Genomic DNA, 16,393 nt, shown 5'->3' with positions numbered 1-16,393 from the left:
TCTATAAACCCGCCGAGCAGAAGACCGTCGAGCTCCGACGTTAAAAATCAAGAGACGAGCCAACGTCTATAAACCCGCCGAGCTGAAGACCGTCGAGCTCTGACGTTAAAAATCGAGAGACGAGCCGGCGTCTATAAACCCGCCGAGCGGAAGATCGTCGAGCTCCGACGTTAAAAATCAAGAGACGAGCCAGCGTCTATAAACCCTCCGAGCGGAAGACCGTCGAGCTCTGACGTTAAATATCGAGAGACGAGCCGGCGTCAATAAACCCTCCGAGCGGAAGACCGTCGAGCTCCGACGTTAAAAATCGAGAGACAAGCCGGCGTCTATTAACCCACCGAGCGGAAGACCGTCGAGCTCCGACGTTAAAAATCGAGAGACGAGCCGGCATCTATAAACCCTCCGAGCAGAAGACCATCGAGCTCCGACGTTAAATATCGAGAGACGAGCTGGCGTCTATAAACCCTCCGAGCGGAAGACCGTCGAGCTCCGACGTTAAAAATCAAGAGACGGGTCGGCGTCTATAAACCCTCCGGCGGAAGACCGCCGAGCTCCGGCGTTAAAATCGAGAGAGCCGACGCGTCTATAAACCCGCGAAAAGACCGTCCGAGCTCGGCGTTAAAATCGAGAGAATGGCATCTATAAACCCTCCGAGCGGAATAGCGTCGAGCTCTGACGTTAAATATCGAGAGACGAGCCGGCGTCTATAAACCCTCCGAGCAGAAGATCGTCGAGCTCCGACGTTAAAAATCAAGAGACGAGCCGGCGTCAATAAACCCGCCGAGTGGAAGACCGTCGAGCTCTGACGTTAAAAATCGAGAGACGAGCTGGCGTCTATAAATCCACCGAGTGGAAGACCGTTGATCTCCGACGTTAAAAATCGAGAGACGAGCCGGCGTCTATAAACCCTCCGAGCGGAAGACCGTCGAGCTCCGACGTTAAAAATCGAGAGACGAGCCGGCGTCTATAAACCCTCCGAGCGGAAGACCGTCGAGCTCCGACGTTAAATATCGAGAGACGAGCCGGCGTCTATAAACCCTCCGAGCGGAAGACCGTCGAGCTCCGACGTTAAAAATCGAGAGACGATCCGGCGTCTATAAACCCGCCGAGCGGAAGACCGTCGAGCTCCGACGTTAAATATCGAGAGACGAGCCGGCGTCTATAAACCCTCCGAGCGGAAGACCGTCGAGCTCCGACGTTAAATATCGAGAGACGAGCCGGCGTCTATAAACCCTCCGAGCAGAAGACCGTCGAGCTCCGACGTTAAATATCGAGAGACGAGCCGGCGTCTATAAACCCTCCGAGCGTATGGGGGCAATAAAAAGGAATACGAGTGTCCAAGGAACTTGCCGCCAGTATCGTTCAATCGCCTCTACGTTTTGCTCGGCCCAGTACCCAAAGGCACTTCCTCGGCATCTCGCGAACGACCTCTATTATCAAAGCGGAACATTACATATTTAGCCGAGCGGGAAGGTCACACCAATTACTTTGTGCAAATCCCTGTGGGGCACGGGGTGTGATAATGGGCGAGCGGACAAATACGCACAGGGACTAGTAAAAGGACAGAGCAAATGAAAGGAAAGCATTGCATTAAAATTAGAACTTTAGGCCGAGTGGCTTCATTACAAAAAGGGACCATTTTTGGTCGAGCGGCCGAATCACAAATAAAAAGTCTACTCAATATAATCGTAAAGGTCCTTGGGGATGTTGTCCAGGAGCGCCACTTGATCTCCGGTCGGGATAGTAGTGGAGTCCGGAAGAAGACCCTTAGACTTCAAATACGCTGTGGTGGCGATCATAGCAAGGTCGAAGGCCGTGTACATCCGCTCGCAAACTTTCTCCGAAAATTCAGGCGAGCGAATGTAAGCCTGTCTCAGAGCAGCAACCCGGCTCGGCTCGACCTCTTGGTATTCTTTGAAGGCCAATTGAGATGCAGCGAGGGATTCTTGTAGAGTTTTCAGCTCGTCCTTATGCTTGATTGTGTCGGCCGCACGGCCCGCCTTCTCTTGGTCGAGCTGCTCCATCAGCTCTTTGACCTTCTGCTCCAATCCCCGAGCCTCAACATTCTTTTTCTCCAGATCGGAGATGGTCGTGTTTTTCCGAGTGGTGGCCAGGGTTATCTTTCTGTCAAGCGACTTGACTTGTCGCTTGGACTCGGCCAAGGCGTGGGCCTGATCGGCCGTCTTCTTCTGTTCGGCCGCCAGCAAATTTTGAATCTTTTTGAGCTCCTTCTGCAACTCAGAGTACGACGGGCCGTGAGAGCCGGACGAACCGCCTGCCGCTTTCAGTTGCCTTAACTCCTCGTCCACCATCGCCAGGCGGTTGGAGACTGCTATCTCCTCCACCCATCTCTGATGCAAAAGAAAGGAGAAGTTGTTAATGGCCGATCAGAAAAAATGCATGCAGAACTTCGGAAAAAATGAACTTACCCCCGTGGCCTCCTGCATGTGGCTATTGGCCAAGTTGCAGAGGGGGATCATCGCGATGCGCGCCCGAGCGTCTACCCACATCTCGGCTAGGGGCCCTTTCAAGGTAATGGTGTGCTCGGGCGCGGTTGGTCGGTCGGCTTCTGGCAGTAGCTCTTCAGTCGGGAGATGAAGAGTGACTCGTACTGTGCGGCCATGACCGGGGGTAGTCCGACCGACGGATGGAAGAGGATCAGAGGTCGGCGCCGAAAACTGAGAATGAATGGTTGAACGCTGGACTGATTGACGAGCGGGCGGAAGGGTGCTGACCGGAATAGCCTCAATTGGGGCTGTCGGCTCGTCCCATTCAGAAGGCGTCCAGTCGGACGAAATGGCTTCAACCTCTGGCGCCTTGCCTCGAGCAGTGGCAGTGACCCGCTCGGATGGTTGGACTGCGAAGGTAGCCGATCGTAGGGGAGTTTCCACTCGGCGCCTCTTTTGTCGAGGTTGTTCCTCTCCCCGAGCGGAGCCTTCCTCTTGGATGGTTAGTCCTCCGCTGCGGGTGGCTCCACTTGCAATGTTCTGTTGAGAGGCCTGAGCAACCGACTCTTCCTGAGTCCCGCTTTCCCCTTCGTGCGAGCCGACCGGCTGGATGACGAGCGTCTCCATTTCTTTGGCTGCCACGGCTTCGAGGGGCGCCGCCTTTCTCTTCAAAATGCCGGCTATTACCGACTCCATGACGATGTCTGCTGCAAAGGAAAGAAGAGAAATCAGTTAGCAATTAAAGCATATGCCCAAGTAAAATTCTTACCGAAGCTGCTCGGAAGAGGAGTCCGCATTGGACTCAGGCCGAAGATGTACATCACTCCTTCGTGAAGAAGCTTATTGATGTCAAGCCGCAGACCGGCTAGCATATTTGCAGCCTGGAGGTAATCCGGTCGGGTCTTGAATTTCTTCAGCTCAGGAGTGGGGGGTAGGTTGACCTACCACTTGGTCTGGAAGTTGGCCTGATCGGGCATACGAATATAGAAAAAATACTCCTTCCAATGTTTATTGGAAGAAGGTAGTTTGTTAAAGTAGACTAAGCCGGGCCGAGCTTAGAACATGAAGGTGCCCGGCTCGGACTGCTTGGGGTAATAGAAATAATAAAAGACCTCCGGTCGGAGGGGGATGTTGTGGATCTTGAACAAAACAACAACACCACAGAGAAGACGAAAGGTGTTGGGTACTAGACTGCCGAGCGGAACACCGAAAAAATTACAAACATCTATGATGAAGGGATGTACAGGGAAACACAGACCGGCAGTAAACTGGTCGCGGAAGACACAGAAAGCTCCTCGCGGCGGCCTGTGTGGCCGAGCGGAAGGACCGGCTAAAAGAAGTTCAAAATCACCGGGGATTTCAAAATTATCGGTTAGAATATCAAAGTCACGCTGATCGAATCGTGACTGCATGGTAGTGTACCAAGGGCCGAGGGACTGGTCTTCAGGATGAGAAGAACTAGCCATGATCCGATCGAAAGAAATTGAAAAGGCAAAAAGGTAGAAGAAAGACCACAGCAAGCGAAAAGAGTACCCTGGGAGCGAAAACTGGGGAAAGAAATGCGGAGAAAGCACAAGGAGCAGAAAGAAAATAGTAGAACCTTACAAGAAAAAGGAGGAGCGAAGGAGGAACACCGGGGATCGCCGGAAGCAGGAGAACACGACCGCCTGAACTTTGGAGCACGAGGAATAACCGGAGGCACGCGAGAGAAGAAGTGAAACGACGGAGGAGAAAGCGAAGTTTTTATAGGGCTGGGGCCGGGCGACCTCCACCGTTGGATCCAGGTCACGGGAACCAAAGCGCGCATCGCGTCGTCCATTTCGAACCACCTCAATCCCATCAAAGCACCACGCCGTCGCCGTACGATGACGACAGTGCGCCACGTGGCATTCAGCCATTCGAGGCATTTAATGAACGCATGCTCAGCCTTAATGTCGAGGATTGGCACAGGTTACGAGAAGATCCTAGGAATTTTGCTGTTGACTCACCTTACGGCCATGCCTGCATGAGGCCGAGCGGACGATAAACTCACAGTTCAGTCAGTCGGACTAAACGCCTCCTTCGACTAGACTTGAAGGGGAGGCAAGTGATCCGGCGGTAAGAACAGGGGACCCCCGTTCTGGGGAGTCAACGCCACATGGAAGTCAAAGGGACAGGTGGTTGATAGGAGAAGGATGGGCCGACCGGAGAAGGATGGGCCGACCGTCCGGCCGACCGACCGGTGACTAACAGATGGCAAAAGGCACCCCGGCAGGAGTCGGGGTTCCGGCGCTCATTGAATAGGATTGTAAGGCCGAGCGGATGCCACGTTCGGCCGAAGACATAAGGTGGCATACTGCTAACGGTCTCCACAGAGCACCTTACCGGAAATCTCCCAAGTAGACCACGCTATGTGACCGGCCGGACACAAGGTGCGTGCTGGTCGGCCGGACGCCCGGCAGGGAGTAAGTAGAAAAGGACAAGGGATAACTTTTTCTGACAGCGGGCATGTTCTGCGTTCAGGCCATACTCGAAATCCTATGATATAAGGATCCGCTGTCCAATCAGAGACGTGCTCAACCTGTAGCAGTATAGTGTCAGGTAAGCTCCTCTGACAAGCCCACACTACGGTGTGGGAAAGGACACGTGTACACCTCGGTATGTGTGCACTCGCTTCTCCACAGCCCTATATAAAGGCCCTCACCCTTCACCTGAGGTACACCTTCTTGGAGACTCTGAGCCACTTTCTTATTGTCGAGCTTTGCCTGACGTGAGCGTCGGAGGGTCGCCGCCGGGAACCCCTTCCCGGCCCGACTTCTGTGTAGGTTCGTCGGAGGATCATACGACCAGTCGGATATCCACATCAGCGACTCGGAGAGCGCCACGTGCCCAGCGTCCGTTGATTCAGTTTTTGGACAGGATCATATACTATAAACAAGACTTTTGCTGTTTTAAGTAGAGAGGATTATTAACAAGCAAATAAGTAAGATAAGATAAGAAGAAGAAAAAAAGATAAGTAACCCCCGTCAGCTTGAGCAGGAAGGGGCGGGGCGTTACAACCTGTGCCACGACCATGTTGAATCCACACAGCCAACCTCTTCTTGTCCACGGGTCAGGTGACATGGTCGTGTGGTTTCACATGGTCGTGCTCTTCTTTGCCTCCAGATGAGTGGCATGGTCGTAGGGGATCACACGGTCGTGTTCTGCCCCTCTTCTGGTTAGGCCACACGGCCGTGTAGCTTCACACAACCGTGGCCATCTTCTCCTCTGTTGCTTTGACACGATCGTGCGGGATCACATGGCCAATGTCATTTGCCTTCGTTTGCTCTCCGTATCATTTACGAGCGTTGTTTTTACCCCAAAGGTGGCACCTATCAACAAAAAACACATAAAGAGTAGATCTCCGACAAAGAAGAGTAATTATGCTAAAAATATGATAAGAGGTGTAAAAATGCATAGATCAAGCATAAGTAAAGTATGTGAATGTGCGTCAAAATATGTATAAAAGTGTATAAATCTATGCACATCACACCTCCTAATTTAAAACTTTTCTTGTCCTCAAGAAAAATGTCATAATCTAAATTCATGTGCTCCTATAATTGATCATAATCCCTAGTGCACTTGCCTAACTCTATCAACTAGTTTCATTGGTGAGCATGATTATGGAGTAACCTACGTATGGCCTAAGCATAAGTTCTTGTGCTTAGTGCAATAAGTGACTCAAGCTTTCCAAGTTTCAATACTTGCATTAGTTAAGTCATTCCCAATTGAGTTCCTAATGTTTCCAATGATAGACACTTATTTGCCACACACTTGGTTCATATTCCTTAGACAACACATGGTCTCAAAGGACTACTCGGAATCAAAATAAACATAATATTTATTTCCCTAATAACCTAAATTGATCTCAAAGGGGTAAATCGTTAGTTTTCACTCACGATAACTATTTTTTTATCCCTTATTCAAATTTTTTTTTTTGCTTTATAAGATGAAGCACTAATCACAAATGCAAATATATATAAATGCAAATGTAGAGATTTTGATTTTTCCAAATGAGGTGACATGATCCAAGTGTTGGTTGCTACTCGGAATACCATCCTAGTATCCCTGTACAAAAATTTGTACAAGCATAGAACTATCCTATCTATCCAAGTGCTCTACTAAAGTTAAATTTGGATTGCAAACGATGCTTAACATTATTAATCCAAAATTTTCCTTTAGAAGTTAAACTTGGATTGGGAACGAAACTTAACATTCTTACTCCAAGTTCAACCGATGTGATCTTCCTAAGTTAAATCATATTACAGAAGTTGTCAAATATCTATTTCAAAGATCGGCTTCCAGGTTAAACATGGTGAGGCACTAGGCCTTCTTGGGTATGGGATTATCCACCACTTCCTAGACAAAGCCTCACAAAGAAATCGGATATTTAACTTCTTACAGTAAACTAGATTTAACTATAGAGACCTCAATAGAAACACATTATAGAAACATGAAATCGAAAAATAAAAATTGATAACAAAACGATAACTTAAAACCGATAACCTCTTGTTTTTTGTTTTTCAAGATCTATATAAAAGATGAACTAGTTATGATGCAGAAACTAATAACTAGTTATGCCTTTTGTACCTTATAGTCCTCTTGATCTTCTATTTTATTCCTCTCCTTCTCTTGGACGTCGTGTGGGCGACAATCTTCCAAGAGGAAATCACCCAAGCTTCTTCCTTTGCTTCCAAGATCCGGCCACCAACTAACCTCCAAGGGATGCTAGACAAGAGAGCTTCCTTCTCTTCTTCTTCTCCTTCAAGCAACCGGCCACCAAGAGATCACCCACCTTGATGTCGTCAACCACCAAGAGAGGAAACAAAAGGAGAAGAGAAATTGACAAGGGTCGGCCACCAAGGGATTGGAAGAAAGGAATAGAAGACGTGTTATGGGTGAGGCACCCCCTCCTTCTCTTTTATAATCCTTGGTCTTGGCAAAAAAAGAAAAGTTTTAAACATAATTAAAACTTCCTTATATTCCTTACCAATGACTAAAAAGGAAAGTTTTAAAACAAAAAATTAAAACTTCCTTTTATGCTTGTCATGGTCAGCCACCGACTTGTGCTCCAAACAAGGAAAGTTTTAAACACAAAATTAAAACTTCCTTATTTGTTTCCGGTAAGAAATTTTAAAAAATTTCTCTTTTAAATCCCTTGTTGGTTATAAAAAGAAAATTTTATAAATTAAAATCTCTCTTTTAAAACATGTGGATGGTTACAAAAAAGGAAAGTTTTATCAAAAATTAAAATCTTTCTTTTAACTACAAATAAGGAAAGATATCAAACTTTTCTCTTAATCCTTTGTAGAAAACTATAAAAGGAAAGATTTTAAAATTAAAAAAACTCTCATTTAAAACCATGGCTTCTACAAAAGGAAAGATTTTAAAATTTAAACACCCTTTTATTTTAATGTGGGGTCGGCCACCATGCATGGGCTCTAAGCTTGGCCAGCCATTAATCTTGGCTCCATCCTTTGGCTTGGCCGGCCCTAGCTTGGGCTCCAAGTTTGGCTTGGCCGACAACCATAAGATGGGTAAGAAGCTTGGCTCTAAGTGGATATAAGGCTTTATAAATAAGAGGCTACAATAGGGACTGATAGGAGTAATTGGTTTTGGTCTCCCGATGAGCTTGAGCTTCCCGTGTTCGCCCCGAACACTCAACTCAAGTTCATCAATAATAACTCATACCACTAAAGAGTTGTTATTGCATTACCGCACCAATCCCATATTACAATATGGACTCCTTCTTATCATGAGTGTGTTAGTCTCCCTGTGTTTAAGATATTGAATGCCCACTAATTAAATGAGTTACTCACAACTCACTTAATTAATATCTAGCTCCAAGAGTAGTATCACTCAACCTTATTGTCATGTCGAACTAAGTCCACCTGCAGGGTTTACACGACAATCCTTATGAGCTCCTCAAGGGGACATCATCAACCTAGATTACTAGGACACAGCTTCATTCTATAATCAGCCATACAGCATATAAATAATATCATTTCCCAACTTATCGGCCCTATTGATTTAACGAACTAAATCGCACCCTTTGATAAATTAAATAAATAAATATTAAGTATACGTGCTTGTTATTATATCATAATTAAGAGTACGCACATCCATAATAACAGAAGTTTTGTTCTTTTATATAGTCAGTATAAAAAGAAACTACCTCAAATGGTCCTGCTCAATACACTCATAGTGTACTAGTGTAATTTTATAGTCAAGATAAACTAATACCAAATTACACTACAACTACTCCAATGGTTTGTCCCATTCCATCTTGGTTGTGAGCTACTATTTATAATTTATAAGGATCTGATAACATGATCTTCTGTGTGCCTCCTCACACCATGTTATCTACAATATAAATTAAATGAACAACAACACTTAGCATAAATGTAGACATTTGACCAATGTGATTCTTATTTTAAAATAAATGTTTATACAAAAATCTAGACTTTTAGTATACACTCTAACAGTCTCCCACTTATATTAAAAGACTATGCTGCTATAACGCTGTCATACATATGATTCTCATCCCCTCAACATGTCGATCAAAAGCTTTCGCCAGAAGTGCCTTAGTGAAAGGATCTGTCAGGTTATCTGCTGATGTAATCTTGGCAACAATAACTTCTCCTCGCTTTACGATGTCTCGTATCAGGTGGTCCTTGCGCTTAATGTGTTTACTCGCCTTATGGGCTAGTGATTCCTTCGAGTTTGCTGCTGCACCACTATCATCAAAATAAATTGTGATGATTTTTGGCAAACCATGAATCACATCTAAGTCCATTAAAAAGTTCTAGAGACATACAACTTCTTTGGCTGCCTCGTAGGCTGCCACATACTCAGCTTCCATGCTTGAGCCTGCTTAACACTCCTCCATGCTATGGCTCCACCTCCTAAAGTAAACACATAACCTATGGTAGATTTACTATTATCCCTATCTGATTGAAAGTCAGAATCTGTGTAACCCACAGGGAGCAAATCATCTGCTTGGTAAACTAACATATAATCTCTAGTCTTTCTCAATTACTTTAATATATTCTTTACGGCAGTTCAATGTCCTTGTCCTGGATTACTTTGATATTTGCTAACCATGCCCACGGCAAAACAGATATCCAGTCTTGTGTATAACATTGCATACATTAGGCTTCCTACGGCTGAAGCATAAAGAACTGCCTTCATTTCCTCTATCTCTTTTGATGTCTTAGGAGACATCTCTTTAGATAAAGATATTCATGCCTAAAAGGTAGAAAACCTTTCTTGGAGTCTTGCATGCTAAAACGAGCTAGGATAGTATCGATATATGAAGCTTGGGATAAGCACAACATTCTTTTCTTTTGATCCCTTATTACTTTGATCCCGAGAATATGTGCACATTCTCCCAAGTCCTTCATATCGAATTGCTTGGGAACCATACCCTTACTTCTGACAACACTTTGATATTGTTGCCAACTAATAAAATGTCATCTACGTATAGTACAAGATATACCACTACGTTTCCATCACACTTCTTGCATACACAAGACTCATCCGGACACTGAATAAATCCATAAGACTGGATTACTTCATTAAACTGGATGTTCCAAGATCTTGAAGCTTGCTTCAGTCCTTAAATAGATCGATTGAGCTTACATACAAGATACGTTTTGCCCTTTGCAATAAACCCCTCTTGTTACTTCATATGGATGTTTTCTTCAAGACTTCCGTTAAGGAAAGCTGTCTTGACATCCATTTGCCAAACCTTATAATCCATATGAGTAGCAATAGATAAGAGTATCCGGATAGACTTAAGCATAGCTACTGGTGAAAAGGTTTCCTCATAATTGATTCCCTCTTTCTAGTATACCCCTTCGCAACAAGCCTTGCTTTGAAGGTTTCTACATCCCCGTCTGTCCCTCTTTTCCTTTTGTAGATCCATTTTCATCCAATAGTTTTTACACTATTTGATGGTTCTACTAGCTCCCAAACTTTGTTAGAATACATAGATTCTATTTCTGAATTCATTGCTCTTTGCCAAGATGCTACATCTTTATCTTGGAGCGCTTCATCATATGTTCGGGGATCATGTTCATGTTTACCTGGGATCAAGTCCGAAGACTCTCCCAAAAACATGAATCTTTCAGGTTGCCTCACAACCCTCCCACTACGACGAGGCACTGTTTGTAGTTGTGTATCATTTGTGATACGTGTTGCAGTTTCTTGTGATATTTCATCTTGTACTGTTAGTACTAAAGTAGGTGTGTCCTTTCTCATTTCTCCTAGAATAATTTCACTCATGAGCTTGTGGTTCATTACATAGTCCTCTTCTAAAAATTGGGCATTAGTGCTAATAATGACCTTCTGATCTTTCGGATTATAAAACAAATCACCTTTTGTTCCTTTAGGATAACCTATAAACAACCGAACTTCTGTACGAGATTCCAACTAATCAGCATCACCCTTCAGCACATGTGTTGGACTTCCCCAAATTCGAATATAACTCAAACTAGGCTTACTCCCATTCCATAATTCTGTGGGAGTAGAGGGTACTAATTTAGAAGGTACCAAGTTCAGAATGTATACTACTGTTTCTAAAGCATATCACCAGAATGAATTTGGTAATTCTGAATAACTCATCATCAATCTAACCATTTCTATAAGAGTCCTATTCCTTCGTTCTCGCACACCATTCTGTTGGGGTGTACCAGGTGCAGACAATTGGGATTAAATCCCAACCTCTGATAAGTATCTCCTAAACTCTCCTGAGAGGTACTCGCCACCACGATCAGACCGTAGTATCTTGATACTTTTACCTTGACGTTTCTCCACATCAGCCTTGTACTCTTTGAACTTCTCAAAGCACTCAGACTTGGGTGCATCAAGTAAATGTACTTATATCTTGAATAGTCATCTATAAAAGAGATAAAATATTTTAAACCACCTCTCGGCTGGATAGTCATAGGTCCACATAAATTAGAATGAACCAATTCCAACACATCTTTTGCTCTATACCCCTTGGCCTTAAAAGGTCTCTTGGTCATTTTTCCTTCCAAGCAAGATTCACAGGTTGTAAAGTTTTCCAACACTAATGAACCCAAGAGTCCATCGGCTATTAGCCTTTGAATCCTTCTCAAGTTAATATGACCAAGTCTTAGATGTCAAAGAAATGTTTGGTTCATTTTTAAAGGTTCCTTTCTCTTATTAGAATTAGAGGATATGTTATTAATTTCCATTTGTTGCTTTACGGGAGTCATTGGATTTAGAGTATACAAATTTCCAACTAATGTACCAGAACAGATAATAACCCTATTTTTCTTGATAATCACTTTGTCATCAAAAGAAACAGTATATCCATCCAAAAATATTTTAGAAACTGAAATTAAATTCTTTCTAAAACTTGGTACATAAAGACAATTCCTCAAAATCAAAGTTTTATTCCTATCAAATGATAAGTAGACATCTCCCACTACAACAACTGCCACTTTCATAGCATTTCCCATGTAAACAGTTACTCTCACTCATATAGTCGTCGGGTTTCCTGGAACCCCTGGAATGTATGGCAGACATGATCAGTGGCTTCTGTATCTACATACCAGGTACTGGTAGATAACACCGCTAAACATATTTCAACTACTAGAGAATAAGATATACCTTTATTGTTCTCTTTCCTACGAGGACAGCCCTCCTTCCAATGTTCAGACAGCTTGCAAATGAAGCACTTTCCCTTCGGCTTCTTCACTCCTGCTTTTAGTCTAGTACCTAGAGATCGATTCACTTTCTTTGTCGAACCAGCTTGTTTCTTCTTCTTCTTCTTGCCTTTCGACTTAGAAGTAAAAACATGTTCAGCAAAGTGGATTTGATAATTATGACGAAATAGCCCTTCTGCTGCCTAAAGTTCTGTCAGTAATTCCGCCAATGAATAAATCCTTTTATTCATATTGTAGTTCAGGCGGAACTGCTCAAAACTTTTGGCTAGTGTTTGGAGAATAATATTGACCTGGGTTTCCCCATCGATTTCAGCTCCAAGGATTTGTATCTCGATCAAGTAATTCATCATCTTGAGGATATGATCCCTCACGGGTGTCCCCTCTGACATGGTGGTTGTCATTAAGTTTCTCATAGCCTCTTGCCTAGCAGCACGATTCTGGTGTCCGAAGAGTTCCTTGAGATTGTACATCATGTTATAGGTAGTAGGCATGGACTGATGCTGATGTTGCAGCACATTTGACATAGGAGCTAAAATGTAACACCACACCATCTCATCTGCCTTGAACCATTTCTTATGATATTCAATCTCCTCTTCATTAGAATCACTATTAGGCTCATTAAGGTAGACCTCTAATAGTACAAACTTATATAGCCTTCAGCGGTTAGGACAATGTCCAGGTTTCTTTCCCAATCTATGTAATTTGGATCATTAAGTTTGTTCTCTTTCAAAATAATAGCCAGTGGGTTGAAAGTCATCCTAAGAATCACAAAATAAGTTTTGGTCAAAACTTTAGAATTTAGAATAATATTGAGTCCTCAAACAATATTATTTAAATTCACCAACACCTCAAAACACCGTGAATTTTGTATGCCACGATAGTGTGGACGTATACAAATTCAAACATTTGTAAGAAGAGGTTTTACCCATTAATTTTATTCTTGTCAAACTAACTTTATGACAAATAAAATTAATAGTTGGTAGTCCTTTGGTCACATAAATAATAGCAGTGACTCCGATGGGAAGGATACTATTAAATGCGCCTAAATGTATATCATGACTTGATACTTAGTCCATTAAATAGGATTATGCCCCTTCAGTTGGAAAATATCACACGCACCTAAATAATTTCCTATAACCATCCATAAAGGAAGTTTGATCTAGTGATCCACAAACAAACTCATCTGATGTGGAGGAAGGCACTCAGAGCCAACGCGTAAGTTTGTTTGCATCACTTACAAACCAATAATGGAGACCATGGAATTTATTTATAAATCCCTCTTCCACTTAGTTATTTAAGATGAGGATTTTAACATGCACACATACACATCACAGCAAATAAAAGCAATAAATATGAAAAAATAATTTTCCAACTATTATGGCCTCTTCCATTACTATCCTCCGTGTGCTGCCAACCCTAGCAGTCGTCAAAACAAGCCGCCAGCCCTAGGTCTCATGTCATCGCGTCCATCGAGCAACCTTTTCTGTTGCGCCTCTGGTCCTCAAATAGCACCACGCCTTGCAAGGATACGATCCGTGACAAAAATAAAATTTTACATATATCGATCATATATTCCACAAAGGAATATACATAAAGTCTAGATCGAACAAAATGTAAAATCCTAAAACTAATAAAGCTCCTGTTGTATTTAATAAATACAATCATACACACACATAAAATGCCCACGACATGTTCGAGGGTCCAATCACACACAATCACAATAGGCCATAATAGTTGGAGCCTGCAACCACAGAGTTAATCTATTTGCACATCTTACTATTGTCCTGCCTAAAATATCTATGACATGTGCATAATTAAACTAAAAACCAAATACACAGAGGTATAACCTAGCACTGATACCAATTGTCAGTTGCTACTCGGAATACCGTCCTAGTTCCCCTATACAAAAATTTGTACAAGCATAGAACTATCCTAGCTACCCATGTGCTCTCACTACAACAAAAACCTTCATAGACATCGGTGGAACAACAACAGTTTTAAGCAAAAACTGATGTCTTTGAGTATTTTACACTGGTTTTTCCAAAAACCGGTGTCTATAAGCGCAGATTTTCGCTCATAGACATCGGTTTTTTAGCCGATGTCTATGAGCGCCTTTTTTTTTGTTAATAGACATCGGTTTTAACAGCGATTTTTAAAACCCGATGTTAATGAATAAAAAAAATAATTTAATTTTTCCACGAGCCAAAATTTATAACACTTCACAAAGTTCCCTCCAAATCTAAATCAATATCGCGCCCCTTCTCTCAGCCTAAACCTTCGACCATCTCTCTGATCGGCAACATGAGGGAATCCAAAGGAAGAGAGAACAACACCGAGATCTCTGATCTTGTGTAAAGGGGTCTCCTTCTTCTAAAGCAGAGAGATCAAGTGCAGTACAAGAATAACGAAGTATGTCTGCTTGTTAAAACCCTAAAATTACAGGCATAAAGGCTCTCCGTGCTTCATTTTCTCCTTCTCGGCCTCTTCGCTCGCTAGGTACACGGTCATCTTCAAAACCTCTCGTTTCCTCTTTTCATTCTTCTTAATCGTCTGATTGCTAAAGGTTGAGGATGGGGTTTGGGGTTAACCTCTCTATAAAGCGCCGAAGGCCTTTTCTTTTCCCCCGACTTTCTCCTTCTCGCGACTTCGGACTTCACGCGACCGAGACCGGCGATTTCTTCTTCTCTCGGTGGCGCCGGCGCCGACGAAGAGAGGACCTTGGAGGGTTGAGAGGAAGAGAGGTTAGCCGAACCTTCTTTCTCCCCGATCCCTTCCTCCCTTCTCTGATCTCGGTGAACAACGGCAACGGATCTCGATCGGTGGATTTCGCCGGCTGTCGGGAGGGAACCAAGGGCATCGGCGTTGGATCAGGCCAGCATCGATTGTTTGGAGGAGGTAACAACCATTGTTCCTTCCCGATCTCTGTCCCTGTTCGTCGGCAAGAACAAGTCGTTGCCCTAACTTCGATCTTGGAGGTAAGAGTTTGGTTTTGGTTGTGAATTCGAACCTTGATCCTTTCTAGTGTTGATTCAGGTGGTTCTTTCTGGGAAGCAGAGACTGGTATTTTGGTCCCAGCCACCACAGCTCTGTTGGATGATCGTCTCCGGTGATTGAAGGGTGCAAAGGTAATGAGGTCGATCTGTTGTTGTTGTTAACAGGTTGTTTTGATGACTTCTTGTTATTCTTTCTTCTTGATCCGGCTAGTGTCACGCCCCAGGTAGTCCCTGTCCGAAGAAATTTCGGCAGCATCTCCCCTGTACGGCGGACAATATGAAGCTCAGTATACATATATCTCTATACCTCGGCCACACACGGCCGGAATAATACAATACAATTAAGAAACAACCCACGCAGTTTATATCAACATTCCACACAGATATAATATATGATCAATCCACGCAGTTTAATAAGGAAAGACGATATAGAACCTCGAAGATATATGTAAACAGCCTACTCCACTACAACGAAGAAACAAATCCATGAAGTAATGGAAATACAACCGCAGCGGAAAACAAAAGTAGCAAATCCGAATGTTCAATGTAAAGTCTACAATACAAACCCACAATACAAGTATATAAGATGCAAAAGCAAAATATAATCCGATAAAGAAAATCCTCGCGATAATGGGGCTAGCGACTGGAATCTCTCCTGACGGCCTCAACCTGAAAAATAGTAACAACGGGGTGAGTTCAAAGAACTCAGCAGGTAATCCAATAGATATGTACAGCAACATATAACTACCAGTAATATCCTAAGGTACAGTCTCCTAAACCATAGGACCTACAGTACAGTCTCCTAACAATATAACAGGTATGCATAGCTGAATAAACTGTAATGAGTAACCAGAAGCATGTAATACAGTTTACAGCAAGAATAATAAGAAATGCATAACTGAAATAAACTGTACTCACCTGCGAGGCTTGGGCGAATGACTGTGGACATACACAGATAAAGATAGTCAGAACAAATACGCATGTATCCTGTATGCATGTCAATCATATGCAGTCACCCAAGTGCATCATCCAATATGCAACAATCATAATAAATGCAATCTGTGCATATGATGCAATATGACATGGTCACCCCTGACGCCAGTCTGTATCTCACACACAATGGTGAGACCGCGTGGGTAGGGCTGTGACACCGTGCACTCTGCCATCACTACCCCTGAAGAGTGACCGAGTGGACGGGATGCTGTCGGAGTACACCTATCCTCCTACCTCAAACATAGTG

Source organism: Zingiber officinale, chromosome 1B, assembly GCF_018446385.1.
Source record: "Zingiber officinale cultivar Zhangliang chromosome 1B, Zo_v1.1, whole genome shotgun sequence".
In the NCBI taxonomy this organism is placed as follows: Eukaryota; Viridiplantae; Streptophyta; class Magnoliopsida; order Zingiberales; family Zingiberaceae; genus Zingiber; species Zingiber officinale.
Note: the sequence above shows the minus strand (reverse complement) of the source record.